At 41.2% G+C, this 23445-nt stretch overlaps 1 protein-coding gene and 1 long non-coding RNA gene across 6 annotated transcripts in view; one reads left to right on the top strand and one right to left on the bottom strand.

Annotated features, from left to right (window-relative positions):
* LOC309695514 (uncharacterized protein) overlaps positions 1 to 23445 on the top strand; it is a 181050-nt gene that overhangs the window by 20793 nt on the left and 136812 nt on the right. The window lies entirely within an intron of this gene.
* On the bottom strand, positions 7903 to 8942 carry LOC309701755. The gene is made up of 3 exons (XR_014275236.1): positions 8803 to 8942; positions 8316 to 8406; positions 7903 to 7914 (listed from the first exon to the last, which is right to left on the bottom strand). It is a non-coding gene; the product is annotated as an uncharacterized lncRNA (long non-coding RNA).

The following is a 23445-nucleotide window of genomic DNA, read 5'->3' on the forward strand; positions in this document are numbered from 1 at the left end:
CTATTTTTTTATTTATTGCATTTCATTTTTGAAACAGTTTCCTATTTTCTGATGTCAGAATTTTATTTTCTCCCTCAAGGGAAGACGTAGGTAATCAGTTCACTTAATTTGTTTGTCCATGTCTGGCTGTCCATGTCAGCCAAATGGCTGCTCTCTGGGAGTTTAAGTGCTAAAAACTGAACATCCACAATTTTAAATATATCACTGAGTTGCTTTAATTTCAGTAAAGATTTCTGTCAAGGTCACACCCAACGTAAAAAACAAAAATGTATACTGCAAACAATTTCTTTCTTTTTTCTGTTATATTTTTTTAATTGTTTTTAAAAGCATCATCTTTAAACTTGACATCTATATAGTAGCCCTTGGAATGAGTTACCAAGGCTGGCCAAACATTTGACCCTCATTGTTAGGGCCCAAGCTCAAAAATGCAATGAACCATGTTGATTAATATAGAAAGAGCATGGAGGGAGCTTTGAAACAAAACTTTGAAACAAAATATACATATTTTTTAGTACAATGCCATATGGTGTCACAATAATGCCATAAAGTTTCACTCACAAACTGCATGAATATGTCTTAAAATGTAAAGTTTTCACAAATCATAATTTCAGTCAATTCTGCTACTCATCTAGATAATAAAATACACCATTTTAGTAGGTAAGGCATCAAGGACATTGGCCAAAGGTCAGCCTACAGTGTTATTAAAGCACGTTATAACATGTTGTAATACAAAATGTCATAAAATATCCACATTTTAGTTTAGCCCTTTCACTATGCTTGGAGTTGTACTCTGAATGCTCTTACTGAAACATGCTGGCGACATCAAAGAGAAAATGAGCAGATATATCAGGGAGGCGAGTTTGTGTATTTGTCAGCTGTTTGTGTGGAGTTGTTCTTTATGTTCACCTCAAATCAACCTGAGTGTCATTTCTCTTTAGTTCTGATCTCACTGCTGAGCTGCACAACAAACCAAGGTCAGTAACCTTCTTCTGTCACAGTTTAAACCTGAGAAATGCTCACTGATATGACCTGATTGGGTTCATGTTTCAGAATGGTGCTTGCATACAAAACTGAAACAAGTTTTGTATGCAAAATACATTTCACAACCATAATAGTTAGGAGAAAATTGCTGTAAAGCAGAGAATTGATTTTTCATTTTAACCCTCACAGCTCGTCTGACTGTGAGTCCCAGCAGCTCTCAGTTCTTTGAATATGACTTTGTGTCTCTGAGCTGTGAGGAGAACGACAGCTCTGCTGGATGGACTCTGAGGAGAAACACAAGCACAGAAACCAGAGCTGAATGTGAGGAGTGGGGAACGCCAACTAGTTTAGTTCATCCTTCCTGCATTGTCACTTACATCATCCTATTAGACAGTGGAGTTTACTGGTGTGAGTCCAGAGAGGGTCCCATCAGTAACATGGTTAACCTGACAGTCACTGGTAAGCTGAGTGTGTGGAGTTAGTGTTGATGAAGCTGTGTGTAAATGGATGAAATGCTGTAGTTTGTCTCTGTGTTGAGGTGGATCAGTGATCCTGCAGAGTCCTGTCCTCCCTGTGATGGAGGGAGATGACGTCACTCTGCTCTGTAAAACAAAGACCACTCCCTCCAACCTCCCAGCTGCTTTCTATAAAGATGGCTCCCTCATCAGGAAGCAGCCTACAGGTCACATGACCATCCAGCATGTTTCCAGGTCTGATGAAGGCCTCTACAAGTGTGACATCAGCGGTCATGGAGAGTCTCCATCCAGCTGGATCACTGTCACAGGTGACACACTCACCTGTCTGTGTTTCTGCAGCTTTCAACATTCACAATGTGACGACAACTTAATGACTGTGTTTGCTTTATTTTAGGGGAACACACCACCACACCTCCACCTACATCCACACCTCCACCTACATCCACCTCTCCTCCTGGTTCCACCTTCATCACTCTTCCTCCTGTTCTCTCTGTGTTGACATGTGTTGGATCAGTCTGTGTTGTGGTTCTACTGGTGTTACTGGTTCTGCTGGTGAGACAGTGTGTTCACAGAAAACCTGAAGGTGAGACTCAGACTTCCTGATCTTACAAGATTGGGTTTGCTGAATGATTTAAAAAAAAATACTATTTTTACTTTGTTGGATTGACATTCTTTTCCCATTGAAGTAATTGCACATTGTTGAAAATTACAAACATAGAAATGGGTTCCAAAATAATTTCTTCATGCAAGTAAGAGTAATGACAGTTGTTAAATTTTATTATTTCAGCTATACAACAAGAAGCTGCAAATGATAACTCCACAGGCATCACATATAGTGACATCATATCATCACAACATCACCAAAGGGCAATCAAACAACTCAGAGGTAAAATTGTGTCTTTCTGTCACATAATATGGGTGGTAGTTGTAAAATAATTGTTTCTGCCGACCTTGTGAAGATAGATATGGGAACCATAAAGATGCTGCTAGGAAAGCTTTAACTGCCAATTACCTGCAGAGGAAAAGGTAAGTCCTGAGTAGGTCTGATCTGGGCAATTAATAGCTATGCCTTGCCGGGATAATAAACTGGCAAAGAAGGTGATAGAAGCCACTGACATCAAGCCAAGAAAGCTCCTGAACATGCATGGAGGTTTCACCCCAAATCCTGAGACTCTATGCTAAGAGGAAGGAAAGAGGGAGGAAAGGAAGGACTAGTGAGTGTCCGAATGAGACAATAAACATCCATGAGTTGTTATTATATAAAATTTTAGTTAATATGAAATGTATAGATAGACATGCTGAACAGACTAAATGTCTTTTTGATATAATGATTTATTTTGTCTTCTCTAAAGTCCGCATTGTAAAACCAAAGAAGCAACTTCCTGTTGCACCAGTTAGCGTGACCATGTTTCTCACTGCTGTGCGTTGCGGTTTGGTTAAAATAATTCTTGGTGAAGTGCAACATTTTGCATTACCAGAAGATAGCAGCTTTGTAGTTGTTGACCTTTTTCACACTTGACCTCTTTCTAGTCAACTGTTGTTTCACAGCAGAGTTTTAAGGAATTAGCAAAAACATAAAAAAGTCTATCATTTCATTGCAGTTGTTGTTGTTGAACTAATTTACATGTTTTATTCAGCAGACATTGATACAGCTGTGGTGTACTCAGCAGTGAGAACTGAAGATGTCACTTATGGACAAATAGCCATCAACCAAAAGACGATCAGAGGTACAGCTGCTCTTTGTCTTTAAGTCTGAACAGAGTAAAACCCAAAAGAGTAAATGTCCTCACGTTTCCATTCTAATTTAGAAGTCTCATTCATTTGGCAGTCTCAGATAGGACCACATATGTGGTCCAAAGTTTTGTTTCTGCACTAATAATTACTGTCATTGAGTAGGGATGTCAGACAGGCAAGCTAAACCAACAATCCAGAATACTAGGCTGTTGAATACTGTGTAACACTGGGTAGAACACTACAACTAAAAAAATATAAACCATTTGGTGCAGTCCATCAAAGAATGAACTGTTTAGATATTACATGTTCAATTCAATGTAATTCAATTCAATGTTATATACACAGTGCCAGATGACAACAGTTGCCTGAAGGCACTTTATATTGTAAGGTAAAGATTCTCCAACAGAGAAAACCTCAACAATCAGATGACCCCCTATGATCAAGCGCTTTGGTGACAGTGTGAAGAAAAACTTTGAACAGGGGTTTTAACATCTGGCAGAAGAAAGCTCAGGGAGCGGCAGCCATCTGCAGTAACCAGCTGGGGGTGAGGAGAGGAAGACAGGACAAAGACACACAAAATACAAACCACGTGGTTGTGGTTCCACCACCACCAAATATGAAAGTCAGGCGAGCAGAAACCCAAACGTGTACAGCAACATGAGAGCAAGTGTGGGATGCTCAGAGAGCAGCTACTATTTATAACCTTACCACATAATGGAACTGGCCACCAAACAAGCAATTAGTTATGAAATACTGAACAAAGAATTTATTCTCCCACAAATCTGTGGGTTCTAGGCTTGTTTTGTGAATTTTATGATTGATTAAGACACAGGTAAAGTCGTAGTAAAACTTTAAACCAGAGCCAGGCATCGTCTATTATTCACTGAAGTAGTCCACCAGTCCAACCACTGACGTCCAGCTGCTGGTCTCTAACTGGTCCCCCCTGCACCTCAGACCAGAGGACATCCATATGTTGACTATTTTTATATGCTTCATATATTTTTTCTAACCAAATTATACTCAAACTTTAAGAGAAAACACATATTTTTTGAATTTTTTTTTTAAATGCAATTGGTCATTTAGAAATGTAAGTACATTTTTGACACTAATACCTTTAATAGTATTTGATATCTTTGCATTATTAAAAACAAACAAACAAAGAAAAAAGTTTTGTTGTGACACTTTTGTTGTGTAGTTCTGTGGGTTTCACTGAGGTGTCAATGGAAAATTTAACTTGTTTACTTGTGGCTAACTGATGCACATCTCTCTTCACTGCAGGAAACAAACACGATACAGGAAACAGGCATCATTTGATACTGTGAACTGCACAGCAGAGCTTCAATGCAGGGTGTGTCTGTTTGAGACTGAAACACTTTATGTCCTTGGATACTCAGAACCCAACTAGCAGCAGGTGACATGGTGCAAATGTTCATGAAGTGTTTAATCTTGTATAAAATGTGAGAAATGTCCTGTAGTTTCAACATTAATTTTTGCCATTTTTCTCATTTTGTAATGTAATGTAATGTTTTGAAATGGCATAGATTCAACCACAGATCACCCTGCATGAGCCACATGTCAGGTGTGGTCAAACCTGTGTCATAACTGAGAAACAAGTTTCAAACTGATTCAGATTAGGCCCGTTTTGTCTTGGTACTCCCTTTTATTAGCAAGATGAATTTCTATTTAATATGAGGGCGATTTAAAAAAAAAAGAAAAGCAGACTGAATGTATCAAATGTTATTTTTTGATATTTAATTTAGTCTTTTCTAGAGTCTTGAATGTAAAACCAAAACAGCAACTTCACTACAGTATGTTCTACTCTAGGTTTCATGCTGTGAGAACATGTTTGCTTTGTGCTTTGTGGTGAAGTGCATCAGTTTGTAGAAACGGAAAATAAAAGCTCTGTGGTCGTTCACCTTTTTTGCACAAACACCCACGGGTTCATTCTGGTCAACTGTTTGTTCACAACAGAAGTCTTAAGCAGTGGAAAAAAATAACCCTAAGGTGTACAGTACTATTACAGTTTCTCCTGTGAAAGTAAGTTACATGATTCATTCTGCAGACACTGATCCGGCTGCAGTGTATTCAGCTGTGAGAACAGAAGAAGTCAGTCATGGACAATTAGCCATCAGACCAGAGGTACAGCTGCTCAACTAAGCAGTTTACAGTCTTTAATATAAGCTAAACACTTCCTCACTCAAGCTCACAGCGTAAAATAAAATTAGGTAAACTTAGTAAGAAAAGTGATAGCTTAATCACACCCAGATTTGAGTTTTGTGAATTTCATGTTTATTTGAGACACATCTAAACTGCTGGCAGTATGTGAAGATGCTGATATGAGTAAACATATTAGTATATCTTATGAAAGTAGTAACTTTAATGATGAAAAAATGTGCTTATCGATGACTGTGATCTGGTGTCTTTGCAGTATTGATAAACTTTAGTTCTTATTTTGTTGTCACGTGGTTCTGTGGGTTTCACTGAGTTGTTGGATGGAAAATTTGACTTTTTTGGCTGTAGCTAAGTGCAAGAAACAAACACTAAACTGCAACTGCAGACTAGAGACAACAGTACTATCTTTCACTAACCATATATTTGAGAGAAAAGCTTCAGAACCGGATGTGTCTGTTTGAGACCGAAAGACCAATGAGTAGCATGAGACATGGTACATTTAAAAAAAGATTAAATTGTTGAATTTCTCCAGCAGTTTAAAGAAAAAAATTTTCTTTTTTTCCTTTTTAAACGGTTTCAAAATCAGTATTTCAAGTTTGTCTGATGGTCAGACTAAAAAAAAGCTATTTCGGCATGTTAGACTGGACACCAGAAAATAATCACAGATATTTTACAGCTTTGTTTTTTGTTTTGTTTTTTAACCTTGGGGTAGAGGAAAATAAACTTGGTGCTGTCAGTAGATTATTACTGTCAGCTGACCTCACTTTTTATTGTACTTGTGCAATAAAAAGTGAGCCATTTCCGTGAAAACGGGAAAGACCATCTCTGAATTGAGGAGGGGGCCTAAGGGTACATCTTTCGCCATCTTACAATGCTGTGATTGAAGCCATTCCCCAACTCTCTGTGAATAGTACTCATGGCCATTGATCAGTGGGTTTTAGTCAGTGGTTGTTGATCAATGGTCATGAGAATTTGCATAATTATGATGAAGGAACTGACCTCCCAGCCCATTGTTCCTTCAGTGGACTGGTTTCAGTCATTATGCAAATGTACTGTTTATAAGATTTGGGGAAACCTGCAGTCAGCTGAGACTGAAGAAGTCACTTGGATGAGTGACAAAACATTTGTCTCACAAAAACGCTACCAGATTAACAGAATCAACTTTTGGAGATTTACTTTCCTGGATGATTGAGAATGCATCAAGATACTTGTACAAAGCATTGTACAAGCATGTACAAACATTCTGCAACACATTCATAGCATCACAGCCAGAACTTTACCATGTGAGATTTTTATTAAAGGTTTTTAGTTTTTTGAACCACAACCTCATGTACATGTGATCACATCTCATGAACCAGCACTGAGCCCTCCTGATAAACCACTCAGTGAAGCATGAAATAGCCATGACTCACATTTAGGGGTGGGCGATATAAACGATATGCGATATAAACGATATGCGATATAAACGATATAAACGATATAAATTTGGCCAATGATAGAGATTTTGACCATATCGCTCTATTGCGATAGCGCATGTTGATGATGTCATCAAGCTGCGCCTGTTTTGGTCGAAAGCATCGCAGCGGCTACAACCATTATCATCTGCAAATTATGGCGGGCAACAGTCGTAGCAAAGAGATGAAGCACTTTTGAAATATGGGGAAAGCCAAAAACTGCGCTTCCTTCACTTCCATAACATTGATTCATTAATGTTGAATTCTCTGGCAGCTGTTCTATTCCCATGTTGTTGCAGTATATTAATAACTAACCTCGTATTGTGGATGAATAATCTCAGTTGTTCTCCTGACTGAAGTTTGGCCCGTGTATAGCATCCTGCGATGCTAATGATAAGTGTGTGGTATCTGTCAGAACATGGTATGAAATGTTTAGGTGTAAACTAGCGAGCTAACTTCCTGTTAACTTCTAACTCCATTAAATTTAATAAATTCTGTTTTCATGGATGCATGGATGTAAAACTTAATTGTTACACCCGATAAAGCAGCTGATGATTTAATTAAAGAATTTAGACCGTTTTAACTCTTAGTGTTCGTTTGACTTTGGGACCTGAATGGATGGAGTTTTGGACCCAGATTACTCCGCGAAGCTCCTCACTACAGCAGCCGTAATGCTCTGACAATCCATCAAGCAGTGCGCCTTACCAAAGTTGTACTAAAACATTTTTTAACAGATTTCTGCATGCCCAAATCGGTTCGAGGTCAGTAAGCACAACCAGAATTCATACATAAGGCACAATCTTGATTTTTGAGAAAATTAAAGGATTTTAAGTGTGCCTTATTAGTGTGGAAAATACATTATACAGAAGAAAATAATATATCGTGATATATATTGTTACCGCACATGCTTCAAATTATATTGCGATATGAATTTTAGGCCATATCGCCCAGCCCTACTCACATTTCAAGTCTCCTATCTACTAATTATACTGAGTATTATGGTTTGCTGGCCTGTTGCCTTGGGGGTTGTGGTCCGGCGTGGCTCAAGCCTCTTATGTCGTAGGGGCTCCGCCAGGCTTCTGATGGTTCTTCGGGGTCTGAGGTTTGTCACACACACACACACACCAAAATTGTATATTTGCTTGGATACACACATCTACATCTGCTTTCTATCAGCACAAAAAAGACACAGAATGTTAACTTTAAGGACAATACTTTGCACAACATCCACTAGACAATAATATGAACAATAAAGTAAAGTCAATAAATAAATAAAAGAACATGAACAATAGGCCCCACAGGGAATCTTTGTTTTAATCAGTACCGTCAAAAATTTTACATTTGGGTATGACACATAGTTGAAAAACTCATGAAGTGATAAAGAGAAGCTAACACTTAACAGTTCACTGATGAAGCCTGAAACTGGATTTTTACTTATCTGGCTAACTGTAGAGTAAACCCTGAGTTTTCGGCATTGCAAATATGGTTGACATTTTACCGAGGCATATCGCTTCGGTAACGTACATGTTACACCGCTGAAATGATGGGCCAACTCATCTCCCGTACAACATATTTATTTTTACAGAAAACTGTGTCAACAACATTACTTTATACAAGTAACTTATACAGTTTCATATTCATATGCACCACTTTTATAAACTGGTTAAATCACAAAAATACATTTTACTATACGCATGAATAACATAGTGAACTCTCATTACATTTTTATCTTGTTTTTACTTCTGTTTTAATCTATTTGTGCAAAACATATTAAGTGTAGCTTTAACCCAACAATATACCTGCAATGAACTCACAAGCTTTAGGTACAGTCTAACACTTGGATCGGCACAGCCTAACAACTGGACCAACTTGGAAATTAGCTCTTTAGCTTAACATTCGCCACAAACAAAACATTTATCATTAATCGCTACTGCTGTCTGTCAGTTTTAGAACCTCTGTTTTATATTACCAATCACCCAGCTTACCTGCAAAGACAGAAAAATGTCTGATTAATCAGTTATTTCGGCGCGCGGGCCGTACGCTGCCTCTTCACCACTGACACTACTTCTTCTAGTGTAGCGTCAGCTACCGATGCGTACAGGACTGAGCGCCCTCTGCTGGTGGAACTTATACAACAGTAAAACTGACATTACAGTGGTCTTCTAAAAGAAAATGTCTCTGAGCATCAAATAAAATGGGGGGCTACTATCCGGTTGTTCAGTCTGACGTCACTAGCCGTGTCTGGACCTAAACTCCGCTGCAGGTCCATATATCAAACGATCACTATGGCATTACTGAGAGTTGAAAAACTGTCTAAAGTCTTTCATCTTTAATAAAATGATCAGTGTTCTGCTCTACCAGGTGTAACAATTGAGTTTAACATCCAGGCATCCATGAAAACGGAATTTATGACATTTAACGGAGTTAGAAGTTAGCAGGGAGTTAGCTCGCTAGCTTCTATCTAAATACAATATAGCATGTCCTGACTGCGGGGTTTTGGAAACAAATTAAAACGTACAGCTCTGTTATCACTTCCAGCGTAAATGAAGACAGAAAACTAAAAAGCAGTGACGTTTGTAGGGTTACTGAAGTTGGGCTAGCTGGTATATAATGATGTGCTACGTGACCGCTAGCGACACAGCTATGTTAGCATAATATCATCATCATCATCATCAACTTTATTTATAAAGCACTTTAAAACAACCACAGCTGACACAAAGTGCTGTACATTGGAACTGTAAAATAAAATTACATGAGATATAAATAAAAAACAAATAAAAGAAGAGTGAAATCATTAATTAAATAACTACTGCATTAAAAAAAGAAACTAAGTCTCACTGAGGTTAAAAGCCAAGGAATAAAAGTGGGTTTTAAGACGTGATTTAAAAGTGGACAGTGAAGGGGCCTCTCTAACATGCATGGGCAAATTATTCCATAATTTTGGAGCCACAATAGAGAAGGCCCTGTCCCCTCTGAGCTTCCTCCTGGATCTCGGTACCTCCAGGAGCAGCTGGTCAGCTGACCTGAGAGACCGACAGGGTATGTGGGGATGAAGAAGCTCAGAGAGGTAAGGCGGGGCAAGACTGTGTAGGCATTTAAAAACAAACATAAGAATTTTAAAATTAACTCTAAAAGACACAGGCAGCCAGTGCAGAGAGGCCAGCACGGGGGTTATATGCTCTCTTTTTCGAGTTCCTGTTAGGAGTCGTGCAGCCGCATTTTGAACCAGCTGCAGACGTGAGAGCAATGACTGACTGACCCCCACATAAAGTGAGTTACAGTAGTCCAGGCGGGAAGAAATAAAAGCATGGATCACTGTTTCAAGGTGCTGCCTCGAAAGAAAAGATTTTAGTCTTGCCAGTCGCCTTAAATGATAAAAACTGGACTTCACCACTGCTCTGATTTGGTTGTCCAATTTAAAATCACTGTCCAACTTAAAACCAAGGTCAGTAACAACAGATTTAAAATAGACTTCCAGGGATCCTAAAACAACAGAGGAGGACTCACAGGGACCACTGGGTCCAAACACCAACACTTCTGTTTTCTTTTTATTAAAATTTAAAAAGTTTCGAGCCAGCCAAGCTTTAATGTCATCTAGACATGTCAAGAGAGGTTTTATGGAGATGGCATCCTTGCGTTTTAGTGTCAAATAAATTTGGCAGTCATCGGCATAACAGTGAAATGAGATCCCATGCCTTCTAAGGATAGAACCCAGAGGCAGTAGATACAGAGAAAAGAGCAGTGGCCCTAAAATTGAGCCCTGTGGGACACCACATGACAGAGGAGCAGAAGACGATTCGTAACCGAGAAGGCTGACAGAGAAAGTTCTATCTGACAAATAAGACCTAAACCAATTGAGTGCAGTGCCACCAATACCCACTACATCATGTAATCGAGAAATTAAAATATTGTGGTCTACTGTGTCAAAGGCAGCAGTTAGGTCAAGCAAGACAAGAACAACATGGTTACCAGAATCACATGCCAGAAGGATGTCATTAAAAACCCTTAGTAATGCAGATTCTGTGCTGTGAAGGGTTTTAAAACCTGACTGAAAAACCTCAAAGATTCCATTTTCATCTAGAAAATCTTTCAGTTGACTAAAAACAATTTTCTCTAAAACCTTGGAGACTAAAGGCAGCTTGGAAATAGGCCTATAGTTCGCTAAAACTGTGTGATCAAGGCCAGGTTTCTTAAGCAGTGGCTGTACTACTGCATGTTTGAAATTTGCAGGAACCACACCAGAAGACAGACTGCTGTTAATAATGTCAAGGACATACTGTTGTATACTAGGAAAATTTCTTTAACCCTTTACAGCCGATCGGAGCGGGAACGCTCTGTTTTGCGTAACTATTTTTAAATCCCGGTAGCTCTGCAACCACTTAAGCTAGCACAATAATTTTTTTTGCATATGAAACTGGAGGAGTTGTACTTACATCTTATGCCATCAGCTTGTCCTAGGTCACAGTTTCCTTCCACATATAGCTTTGCAAAAACTGCATAAAAATCACTTGCAGCAACAAAAACATGATATTCCAGAAACACGCTTCGCCGATCCATCAGCTGTTTGTAACACTTCCTACGTCCATCAGCGCGAACTATCACATGACCGCATGACCTGCCCGAAACCGGAAGTGACGTCATTTTGCGGAAATGTAGTTTTTTACGATCGGGCCCTTATGAGCTTGTGTTTTACTTGTTATGTGTTTTAAAAAGTTATGTTTGAGTTTATGACTTTCTGTGTCGTTTCTGGGATGCTTAGGACTCATATTGCACTGCTGGAAATAGTTTATTTTGATGCATATGCTGTTATTTTGCAAATTTGCACTATAATATTTATTTTCGTTTTTCCTGCAGTATATAAAAATTGGTGTATTTCAAAAATAAAACTATGAAGACACTCAAAATAAATTTCCTGTGGTGGGAAACTAGTTTGTGTAACTTTTTTGTATTTACAGTTTTGAGGGATAAGCCTCTTAAATTTCTCTAACTAGAAATATATGTTAAAAAAACAAAAACGATTTTCAATTTTTTTGTAGTTTATTGCACTTTTTTGCAATTTATGTAATTACTATGCACCTAATGCAGACATATTATTAAAGTTTGGGCTATAATGGTTGTATTGATGTATAGCAACTTGAAATGCTCCCAAAAATGGCTCCACAGCATGTAAAAATATAATATAAGCTCTGGCGAACTTGGTTCTATGGTAGGTCTTAAAGGGTTAAAGAATTGTGGAGGGACAGGATCCCGTGGGGAACCTGTGGGCTTAATATGGCGAACCACATCCTCTAAAGAGGAGAGCGTCACAAGCTCAAACTGAGTGAAAACAGCAGCGCAAGGGACAGAGACAGAGGGGTCAGAGTCAGGAGCTGTGATAAGAGCCCTGATGGTGACAACCTTTTCAATAAAAAAGTTCAGAAAATCATTGCAAATCTCAGGAGAAACTTCCAAACAGACATTCAAAGGAGTATTAAGAACAGTGTCAATGGTCCTAAATAACACACGTGGGTTATGACAGTTGGAAGAAATAATATTTGCAAAATATTCCCTTTTTGCCTCTTTAACAGTGTTCTGGTAGCGATGCCAGCAGTCTTTGAGAATTTGAAATGATACATGCAGTTTATCCTTTTTCCACCTCCGTTCTGCTCGACGACATTCCCTCTTAACAGCACGACTGCTCTCATTAAACCAAGGCTCAGGTTTAGCCTTAAGCTGCCTGGTTTTTAAAGGAGCCACAGAGTCCATGATTTTTTGACAGCAAGAATTAAACCAGGAATGTAGGTCTTCTGTGTCAGAGGAAACAAAGTCAGAAGGCCCGCCGAGCTGATTAAAAGCAGCAGAAAACTGCGCAGCAGTGGCGGGGTTAATAACCCGACAGCACCGAGTAGCAGCGCCAGGTTTAACTGCGGTATATGTCAAACCAACGTTGAATAACACAGGCATATGATCTGAGAGTGCACAGTCACAAATCTCCAAGTCAGTGACAGGCAGACCATATGACAGAACAAGGTCCAGTGTGTGTCCGTGCTCATGTGTAGGGCCACGTACGGACTGTACCAGGCTAAAAGAGTCAATAAGGCTTAAAAAGTCCTTTACCAGTGGCTTATCAGGACAGCATACATGTATATTAAAATCTCCAACAATAAGAACACTATCATAGTTGGGCATAATCCCAGCTAAAAAATCAGAAAAGTCGTTTATGAAGTTCTTATTGTATTTCGGGGGGCGATAGATGACAGCGCAGAAAACCGGGTTTGTACGACTCACCTCAAATGAGGTAAGTTCAAAGCTGGAGAACGAAGGCTGTAGAAAACACTGCTTACATTTAAAATCCTTTTTGTAAACAGTCACTGTGCCTCCACCTCTGCCTGACGTCTGTGGCGAGTTAAAATAGCAACAATCCACAGGTAAAAGTTCAGATAGAACACTGGACTCACCAACACTCAGCCACGTCTCAGTCACACACAGAAAATCCAGATCACGGGAACTGAAGAAGTCCCGAAGAATAAAAGTTTTGTTTAAAAGTGATCTGGCGTTCACCAGGCCAATCCTAGCGGGAGCTGGAGTTGGCGCTCGGGGTTCAGGAGGTCCAGAAACCCGCCGCAGCGATCTCAGATTCCGATAATGTTGACAGCGGAGGTTTAGCCTGGGAGGGCATGGGCAGCGAGGCCGAGGAGCATCATCATCAAAGCCGACCACAGGCACCAAACAGGCATCAACAGGATCCAGAAAACGCCGAGACGCAAACAACCTTGGCAAGAATCCATGCACTGGTCGGAAAACAGCAGAATAATTCTTTAGGTAAACCTTTAGCTTCACCAGGCGACCGCTTCGTTTACCCCGGCGATGAGGACGCTTTCGCCGGGAAGGTAGCGTGGGAACCCGGTACAGGTAACCCGGGGTTTCCGATGCAAATGGGGGCAGGGGTTGCTGCCCACCAGCTCCAAAGGACACAATATTTTGGACCACAGGTTTGAGGTCCAATAGTGTCTGGCGATCATACCTCAGCAGAGACTTTGTTTCATGGATGACACAAATTAAAAATAACATAAACAGGAACAAACTTGGCAGTGACAGACGAGCAGCCACACACACCGGCGCCATCTTGCCGACTAACTTTTTTTCCACTCGATAAAAGTTAACGTGAGTGTTCTCGGTGGTCAGGAACAAATGTATTCGCATGGCAGGATGCTGTAAAAGGACCAAACTTCAGCCAGGAGAACAACTGAGATAATCCATCCACAATACGAGGTTAGTCATACTGCTGCATGGGCTGGGCTGTAGTTACATCCTAAGGTTTTAAAAACTGAGCTTAAATAAATGATTAGCGGTAATAAAAGCCGAGGGAGGTCAACAGTGATCACTGACTGTTTTAGGAGCTTTTTGAGATCAAATAGAAGAAAATACATAACATTAAACATGTTAACAACACAAAAGCCATATTAAACGCAGACTACTTTAGGCCCGGAAGTAGGATTCGTCGCGTCATCACTGAATAACTGGATTTTCATGACTCTGTCGTTAACATAGTGCCACATAAAGGTAGACATAACAATATACTCAGTAGGTCCGTTTATAATGTGTTTTGAGTTCAGAAACACAAGCATGTCAGTTCTTCAGGGCTCTGCTCTGCAGGTAGTCCATGCACTTAATATTATATAATATATATTATATTTGCAAATTTAAAAAAAAAAAAGTGGGGTTTTTTGGGGGGATTTTTTTTGCCTGTCCCGTTTGGTTCTTTTGCCATCAGAATTATTGTCTAAAGGCAAAGAAAGATGCCCAACGGATTTACTTTACCAAATTGACCATCCCAGCCTTGCCGTAATGGTCTATTTGATTCACCTTTTATTGTTTATTTTATTTATTTTTTTATTTTCACTTGCTAGATACGGGACAGACTTGAATGAGGAAAAGAAAAGGGAGAAAGGAAGGGGGGGGGGGACAACGGAGAAGAGGAACGGGGATAGAGGGCAAAAAAACAAAAAACAACTAAATAAGCAGACAAAAAAATTCATATATCAATCACCTGGATCACCTGTTGAGAAAGAAAAAAGAAAACAAGCAGCAGAAAACGAGAGCAATAGAATAAACAACATCACGATGATCTATGGGAATATAACTGTAAATATTAAACATTATTGTGCAGCACGTAAGATCGACAGCACACAGTGTGCTTTGAGGTAGGAGCCAAAAAGGGTGTAGTTTGTGTGTGTGATCACCCGTGTGTACACCTGTGAGCATGGACACGCTTGTTTTTAAAAGGTTCCTTCATGTAATGATCTGCTAGAGGGTGTGGGGAGCCACTGCCGGGTCCTCCAGGGCGTGAAGCAGGTGTGGAGGAGATCAAAACTCCAGACATCCAGAGGCCCTCAGAAGACAAGAGACCAAGGAAGACCAACAGAGGGGCAGCTGCGCCACTGTCCCGGAAAGAGCTGAGGAGAGTCCCAGATGAGGGCTCACTCAGCAGCCGCGGAGCAGAAGCCAGGGGGGGTTGTGTCCGTGAGCTCCGCCGGCAGCCAGCTGTGCCAGAGTGACCGAGCCCCAGAACCACCAACGCACCGATGTCTGAGGGCGTCTGCCACCGGCAGGGGAAGTGGTGGGGGAGATAGGCCTCCAAACCTTGGAGGGCCTGAGATGTCCCCAGAGAGGTGGCGTCTGATACCCAACCTGACATATGGACACAGACAAACAGGCACACACAGATACAAACATCCATTCCCACCCTCATGCTCTCATATGCACTTACTCCACACTCAACCAACGTGGAGACAGACATAGAGAGACACAGCAATCACACTCCCCAAGCGTACTCTAAGAACCAGGTCTAGGTACCCTTGCCCCTGGATGGGGAAACTGCACCCATACCCAGGTGGTGTTACCCTTTTCCCTGGGGTGGAGAGAAGCAGACCGCTCCGACTCCGCAGCAGCAGGGAGGCCCCACATTCCAGACCCCAGTCGGACGGCCAACTCCTCCTCCATGTCCCCCGCTCCAGCAGGTCGCAGTTGTGTGAAGACTCCAAACCTCCCTCCGCCCGCTCATATGTAGTGTTGATGCATGTGTGTTCTAAGGTGCATTTAAAACCCAGGAGGGCATGGAGCTACCTGCCAGAGAGCAGCAGGTAAGCGCATAGCCCCTCCTGATAGCCCTCAATGTCTACGTGTATTTAAAATTGAGAGGTGGGTAACGACGCCAGGGGTGAGGTTGTACACCCTGATGGTCTTTTGGAGTCCTCGTAGCATGCCCACCCCCAAGATCCTATATGTATGTGTAATGAGAGTGTGAGTAATGTGAATGTCTAAGTTGTGAGATAAAATTGAGGCACAGGCAACCAGAAGGGGACAGAGGGGAGGATGCCTCCCCTGCACCCTGGTGACACACCTTTACCCCCAAGGCCCTGCATGTGTGGGTGATTGTGGTGGAGCGGGAAGAGGGAGGCAGCTGGAGATGGGTAGGAAAGGAAGGGAGGGGCAAGTGACCCCTCCCTGGGGCCAGCTTCCCCGCTGACCTCAGTAGGCACCCCCATACTCTGCAACCCGCCAGGGAAAGGGGGCCCAGGCCCATCCGGACCGGGGCCCAGTACAGCAGCGCCCAGCCCCACAGAGCCCGGAACAGCCCACCCGACCCCACCACAGAGAAAACTGCATCCACCCCGTCATCCACTCATCTTCCAGACTACACAAGACAATAGACGCCCAGGCTGAGATCTTCCTCCACCTCTCCTGTATCTCCCCCTCCTGCAGAGTGAGTTCCTGAAGAGCTCCTGCAAGGTGTAACAACCTCCCCCACCAGTTGGAGAGCCCCCCAGGTGGCTTGATGCAAAGGCGGCAACCTGCGCCAGGGCTGGGCCCCCATACACCCACCCGCCCACAACCCCAGCAACACACCAACCAGGACCCAAGCCCCTGAGGCCCGGCCAGGGCCCCAGCCCAGAGACGGAGCGCCCCCAGGACCTTACGCCCGTCCCAGACCCACCCAGGGGCAGCCAGGCTACCAGGTCAGTAACCCACGTCCGTCAGCACAGACCCTCCCCTAGCCCCGCTGCACGCAGCCACGAGGAAACCGTCACCTGAGAGCCAACAGAGCCCCTAATAGGTCATGACTCCTACCCCGGGTTGAGCCCCCCAAGGAAGATGCTCCTGGGGAAACCCCCGACGCCCTAAACCTGTCCCTACCCCCACACCAATCACAACAGCGAAGGTGGGACCAAACTATGACCCCCCACCCCCACTGGGTGATGGAGCTGATCAAAGGAGCCCAGAGCAATTGATCTGATGTGGTGGCAGAGGCTGTATCAAGACTAATGTAATCTAATAGATCATTTCTATATTGCTTAGAATTAAGATTATTTTTATTTTTCCAGTTCATGAGGACTGTTTTCTTGGCTATGCATAGGGCAGTGAAAACCATATGGGCTATATTCTTTTCTGAAGTGACATTATCTAAGCTGCCCAACAAACACACTAAGGGGGAAGTTGGAATGTTACATTTCAGACACTTTGATAAGTCTTCACATATCTCGCGCCAAAACTTCTGAACTGGTGGAAAGAACCAAAGAGCGTGGATATAATTGTCCGGTGAATTGGTTTGGCAGTGTGAGCAGTTGTTGGTAGACGTAAAGCCCATCTTGAACATCCGATGACCTGTATATTGCACTCTATGTAGTATTTTGTATTGAATTAATTAAAGACTGGGATTGCTAATTAGATGAAAGGTTTTTAAGCAAATCTGAGACCAGAAGTTTTGGTCTAAGTTAACTGATAAATCCGCTTCCCATTTTGCAATAGGAAGTGATATTGATTCATCTGTTTTAGAAAGCATTCTGTATATTTTGGATAGTAATTTGGGGGTTTTAAGAGTAAGAAATTGAACCACACTTGGTGGTGTTTGTAGTTCAGCTTGACCTGTTTTAAATTTCTTTTTTACTATGGATTTAATTTGTTGATATTCTAAAAATCTTTTCTTGTTGATCCCATATTGTGTAACTAGTATGTCAAACGAAATAAATTCTGTTTCTGTTTTTTGTTTTTTCTTAAGATTTCACCAGTGTTCAATGAGCCCACTCCACCATCTTTTGGGGTAGTTGTTTAATACTGTAAAACTGATTATTGTAATAACACAGTAAGTATGTAATATACCATACAATGTATATTTGTAATTCATTCTTGAGCAAATGCTGAACTGAAATCATGAACAGACCATAAAATCAGGAGCCTCTATCAGCCTTATCACCATCCCTGCTGTCTCATCATCTTCATCTGACAGTACATATGATTTCTAAACGTTATTTAGATGACCAAGTACATCTGCAGTGAAACTACTCAAAAGTTTTTATAGAATAAATACCATAACACAGGCATTTTTTTTCTTATAAAAATCAGTTTGAGTCTTGTTCCTGTCATGATCCTTTCAATAATATAAAGAAACACAAAACACTGTGTCTGACTTCTTTATATTATTCTATGTTTTTTGTTTAGGTTTGCTATGTGTTAGGGTTTTGTTTTATACTGTGTTCCCTCTGTCTGTCTTTGGTGTTACTGTGTCTGCTCGTGAGTCTGTCTGTTAAGTTCAGTGTCTTGTCTGGTTCTCTGTGCCTGTTAGTTTCCTGTTTTATTCTAAAGGTCTCTGTCTCATTGTGAGTGTGTTCAGTTACCTTCCCCTGTCTCGTCAGCCGTGATTTCTCCCAGGTGTGTTCCTCTCCTGTCCCGCATCCCTTGATTACAGCTGTGTGTATTTAAGCCGTGTGTGTTCTCCTGCCTGTTGCTGGTTTGTCTGCAATAATCCCCTCTGTCATCCTGAGGAGTTTCCCTCCCTCTTTGTCTCTCTGTCCTTCACCCCGTTTGATTATCATTTCAGGTTTGCTCTTTAGTTTTCCCAGTTTAGGTTTCCTCAGTTGTTTCTCATACCCCGCTGCCTATTGGTGTCATTTTGACACTTTGAAAATAAACATTCACTCATATTATCAATCGTTTGCCTGTGTTTAGGCTCGTTTAATAATTCCACACTGCTCATCCCACGAGCCGTGACAGTTCCTGTAAAATGTGTCACAATAATAGTCGTGTTGAGAAATGAAGGATCTCTGCCCACAAAAAAAAAAGTCACTAGTGTTGATTTAACTTACAATGTGATTATTTAACTGCTTTAAACAGATAAACAAAGAGCTAAATGCAGAAATACATAAAGTGACATAAAATGGGATGAATGTGCTGGAGTATTGTTGTCTGCTTGCGTCCATGTTAGTATGTGAAGTCCAACATCTCCCTCTAGTGGCCATATGTAAACCATGTGTGAGGATGGTGTTAATGTAAATGTGAATCATAGTGTTCCAGTCAGTCATCAGTGTGTCTCTGCACAGCTGTAATTAAAATGTGTTCAGAGGGCCTCAGTGTCTGAATGGTTCCAGTTCAGCTCCATAACAGCAGCGTCCCTGGTTTGATTCCTGTGTTTCAGCTCATATCTGCCTCTCTCACTGAGGGGGACGTCCTCTACATGGAAATGGATTTGTTCATCAATCAAACTACAGATCACTGACAGCAAAGGAGATTTTCTGCCATGTTTCTTTTCATATGTGTGAACTGACAAATGTTTTACTTCAGAAAAAATTAAGAAATAGTGCGCATAGTTATTGTGTTTGATTCACTTGATGAATTAAAATTATTTGTAGTCTCCCACCACTATATTTGAACCAATAGAAAGCTGGTGCTCAGAGGAAGAGGGCGGGCTTTACTTGGTGTCAGAGACAGAAATGAAAAAAAGCTCAAATGAGTGAGAAGGACGATGAAGGAAACATCTGTGCTGTGTCTGCTCTGTAAGTAGAATCTCTGTGTTTGTTTGAATTCTTGTACTTTGACTGTCTGCTCTCCTGATAACTGATGATGGAGGAGAAGACATGAAAAACAAATCAGGCTGAATTCAAGTTCAAACACCACGAGGACCAACTGCAGGTCTGAACTGACTCTTTATCTTTGCTCAGGAGTCGAGGAAACACAGCAGGCAGTGAAAAGATCAAATCATTCACTCATTATATCAACACAGCTGCACAGTGGACACATGACTTTACAGGGTTATTTAAAAGCATTTTATTTTATTTTGTTTTATTTTATTTTTTTGACACACTATTTTTGATGTCCAAACTGTAGCTTCTCCCCGAAGGGAGGAAGTATGTAGTCACTTCTTTTAATTTGTTAGCAATTTAACATCCACAGTTTTTAATATATAATTTTTTTCAAACTTTGTGTGATGGTAGATGCCCAACCTGATTTCATTTCAGTAAAAATCGCTCTCAAGGTCACACCGACTGTGAAAATCGCAACTATTTATTACAATCATATTCTTCCTATTTAAATTTTTTTTGTATATTCATTTTTTAAAGGATCATCTTCAAACTTGACAGCTATACACTAGACCTTGGGGGAGGACATGTGTTACCAAGGCTCGCCAATCATTTGACCTTGATTGTTAGTGTCCAAGGTCAAAGCTGAGCTTGAAAAAAATATTTCAATGAACCATGTTGATTAATACATAATATTAAAAGCACATGTACATTGTACTACACAATGTACATATTTTTGGTACAATGTCCCATGATCACAATGACGCCATAAAGTTATTCACAAACTCACACACTGCATGAATATATGATCAAATGCAGGGCGACCGTGGCTCAGGGGGTTGGGAATCGCATCTGTAACCGGAAGGTCGCCGGTTCGATCCCTGGGCTCTCTGTTGTGTCCCTGGGCAAGACACTTTACCCTACTTGTCTACTGGTGTTGGCCAGAGGGGCCGATGGCGCGATATGGCAGCCTCGCTTCTGTCAGTCTGCCCCAGGGCAGCTGTGGCTACAACTGTAGCTTGCCTCCACCAGTGTGTGAATGAATAGTGGCATTGTAAAGTGCTTTGGGTGCCTTGAAAAGCGCTATATAAATCCAATCCATTATTATTATTAAATCTCAAGTTTTTACACTTTATAAAAGATTTCAGTCAATTCTGCTCCTCATGTCGGTAAAGATAATAAAATACACAGTTTTAGTAGGTAAAGCTTCAAGGATATGGGACAAAACTCAGACACCATAGTGTTAAAATCAGCATGTTGTAATACAAATGTAATGAAACATCCATGTTTTGGTTTAGCCCTTCCCTTTGAGGGGAGGTGGACTCTGACTGACTCTTATTGAAACATGTTGCTGGCAACAAAAACGAAATGAGCAGATACATCAGAGAGAGACGAGTTTGTGTGTTTGTCAGCTGTTTGTGTGGAGTTGTTCTTTATGTTCACCTCAAATCAACCTGAGTGTCATTTCTCTTTAGTTCTGATCTCACTGCTGAGCTGCACAACAAACCAAGGTCAGTAACCTTCTTCTGTCACAGTTTAAACCTGAGAAATGCTCACTGATATGACCTGATTGGGTTCATGTTTCAGAATTAAGTAAAACACCTTTGTGTCAGGCAAAAGTATAACCAAGCAACAGTTTGTTTGTTTTTTTGTTTGTTTTTTTCATTTTAACCCTCACAGCTCGTCTGACTGTGAGTCCCAGCAGCTCTCAGTTTTTTGAAAGAGACTTTGTGTCTCTGAGCTGTGAGGAGGACGACAGCTCTACTGGATGGACTCTGAGGAGAAACACAAGCAAACAACAGAGACTTCGGTGTGGAGGTCAGATGACAAAGCCAACCAGTTATTCCTGTAACATCAGTGAAATATTCACATGGGACAGTGGAGTTTACTAGTGTGAGTCCAGAGAGGGTCCCATCAGTAACATGGTTAACCTGACAGTCACTGGTAAGCTGAGTGTGTGGAGTTAGTGTTGATGAAGCTGTGTGTAAATGGATGAAATGCTGTAGTTTGTCTCTGTGTTGAGGTGGATCAGTGATCCTGCAGAGTCCTGTCCTCCCTGTGATGGAGGGAGATGACGTCACTCTGCTCTGTAAAACAAAGACCACTCCCTCCAACCTCCCAGCTGCTTTCTATAAAGATGGCTCCCTCATCAGGAAGCAGCCTACAGGTCACATGACCATCCAGCATGTTTCCAGGTCTGATGAAGGCCTCTACAAGTGTGACATCAGCGGTCATGGAGAGTCTCCATCCAGCTGGATCACTGTCACAGGTGACACACTCACCTGTCTGTGTTTCTGCAGCTTTCAACATTCACAATGTGACGACAACTTAATGACTGTGTTTGCTTTATTTTAGGGGAACAAACCACCACACCTCCACCTACATCCACACCTCCACCTACATCCACACCTCCTCCATCACGCTCTCCTCCTGTTCTCTCTGTGTTGACATGTGTTGGATCAGTCTGTGTTGTGGTTCTACTGGTGTTACTGGTTCTGCTGGTGAGACGATGTGTTCACAGGAAACCTGAAGGTGAGACTCAGACGTCCTGATCTTACAAGAGTTGGTTTACTGAATGATTTTAAAAAATTTACTATTGTTACTTTGTTGGATTGACATTCTTTTCCCATTGAAGTAATTATAATTTGTTGAAAATTACAAACATAGAAATGGGTTCCAAAATAATTTCTTTATACAAGAGTTATGACAGCGGTTAAATGTTATTATTTCAGCTGAACAAGAAGAAGTTGCAAATGATAATTTCACAGATGACATCACATATAGTGACATCAAATCATCACATCATCAGCAAAGGGCAATCAAAGAACACAGAGGTAACATTGTGTTTTTCTCTCACGTGATATGGGTGGTAGTTGTGAAATAATTGTTTCTGCCAGACCTTGTCAAGATAGCCAGCTAGATAGATATGGGAACCATGAAGAAACTGCTAGGAAAGCCTCAATCACCAATTACCTGGAGAGGATAAGTTAAGGATAAGTCCTCATAAGGTCTGATCCAGATAAATAATAGCTACACCCTGCCAGTGGTCAGAAAACCCGTTGGGATAATAAGCTAAAGGAGGAGATAGAAGCCACTGACATCAAGACAAGAAAGCTCCTGATACAATTCAGAACAGCAGGGTGCAAGTATGGCCTGGAAGTCCCGAGATCAAAATAGGACAAGCACCTACCACAACACAAAGAGAGAAACGTAATTAAATGTATTCTACAAGATGAAAACCGCATTGTTGCTTCTAAAACCAAGGTTAAACTAATGGACTGTCCTTAAACTAACTTACATCTTTCATTCTGCAGACATTGATACAGATGTGGTGTACTCAGCAGTGAGAACTGAAGATGTCACTTGTGGACACATAGCCATCAAACCAAAGAAGATCAGAGGTACAGCTGCTGTTTGTCTGAACAGAGTGAAAACCAACTGTTCTTTTCATGTCCTCACGTTTCCATTCTACACTGAACAAAAATATAAACGCAGTGCTTTTGTTTTTGCTCCCATTTGTCATGAGCTGAACTTAAAGATCTGAAACATTTTCTACATACACAAAGAACCCATTACTCTCAAATATTGTTCACAAATTTGTCTAAATCTGTGTTGACATGCCACACCTGTGAGGTGGGATGGATTATCTGCGCAAAGGAGAAGTGCTCACTAACAGAGATTTAGACAGATTTGTGAACAATATTTGAGTGTAATAGGTCTTTTCCTCTATGTTGAGAATGTTTCAGATCTTTGAGTTTAGCTCATGAAAAATGGGAGCAAAAACAAAAGTGTTGC

This window comes from Aulonocara stuartgranti (genome assembly GCF_965226115.1).
Source record: "Aulonocara stuartgranti genome assembly, chromosome: 3".
Lineage (NCBI taxonomy): Eukaryota > Metazoa > Chordata > Actinopteri > Cichliformes > Cichlidae > Aulonocara > Aulonocara stuartgranti.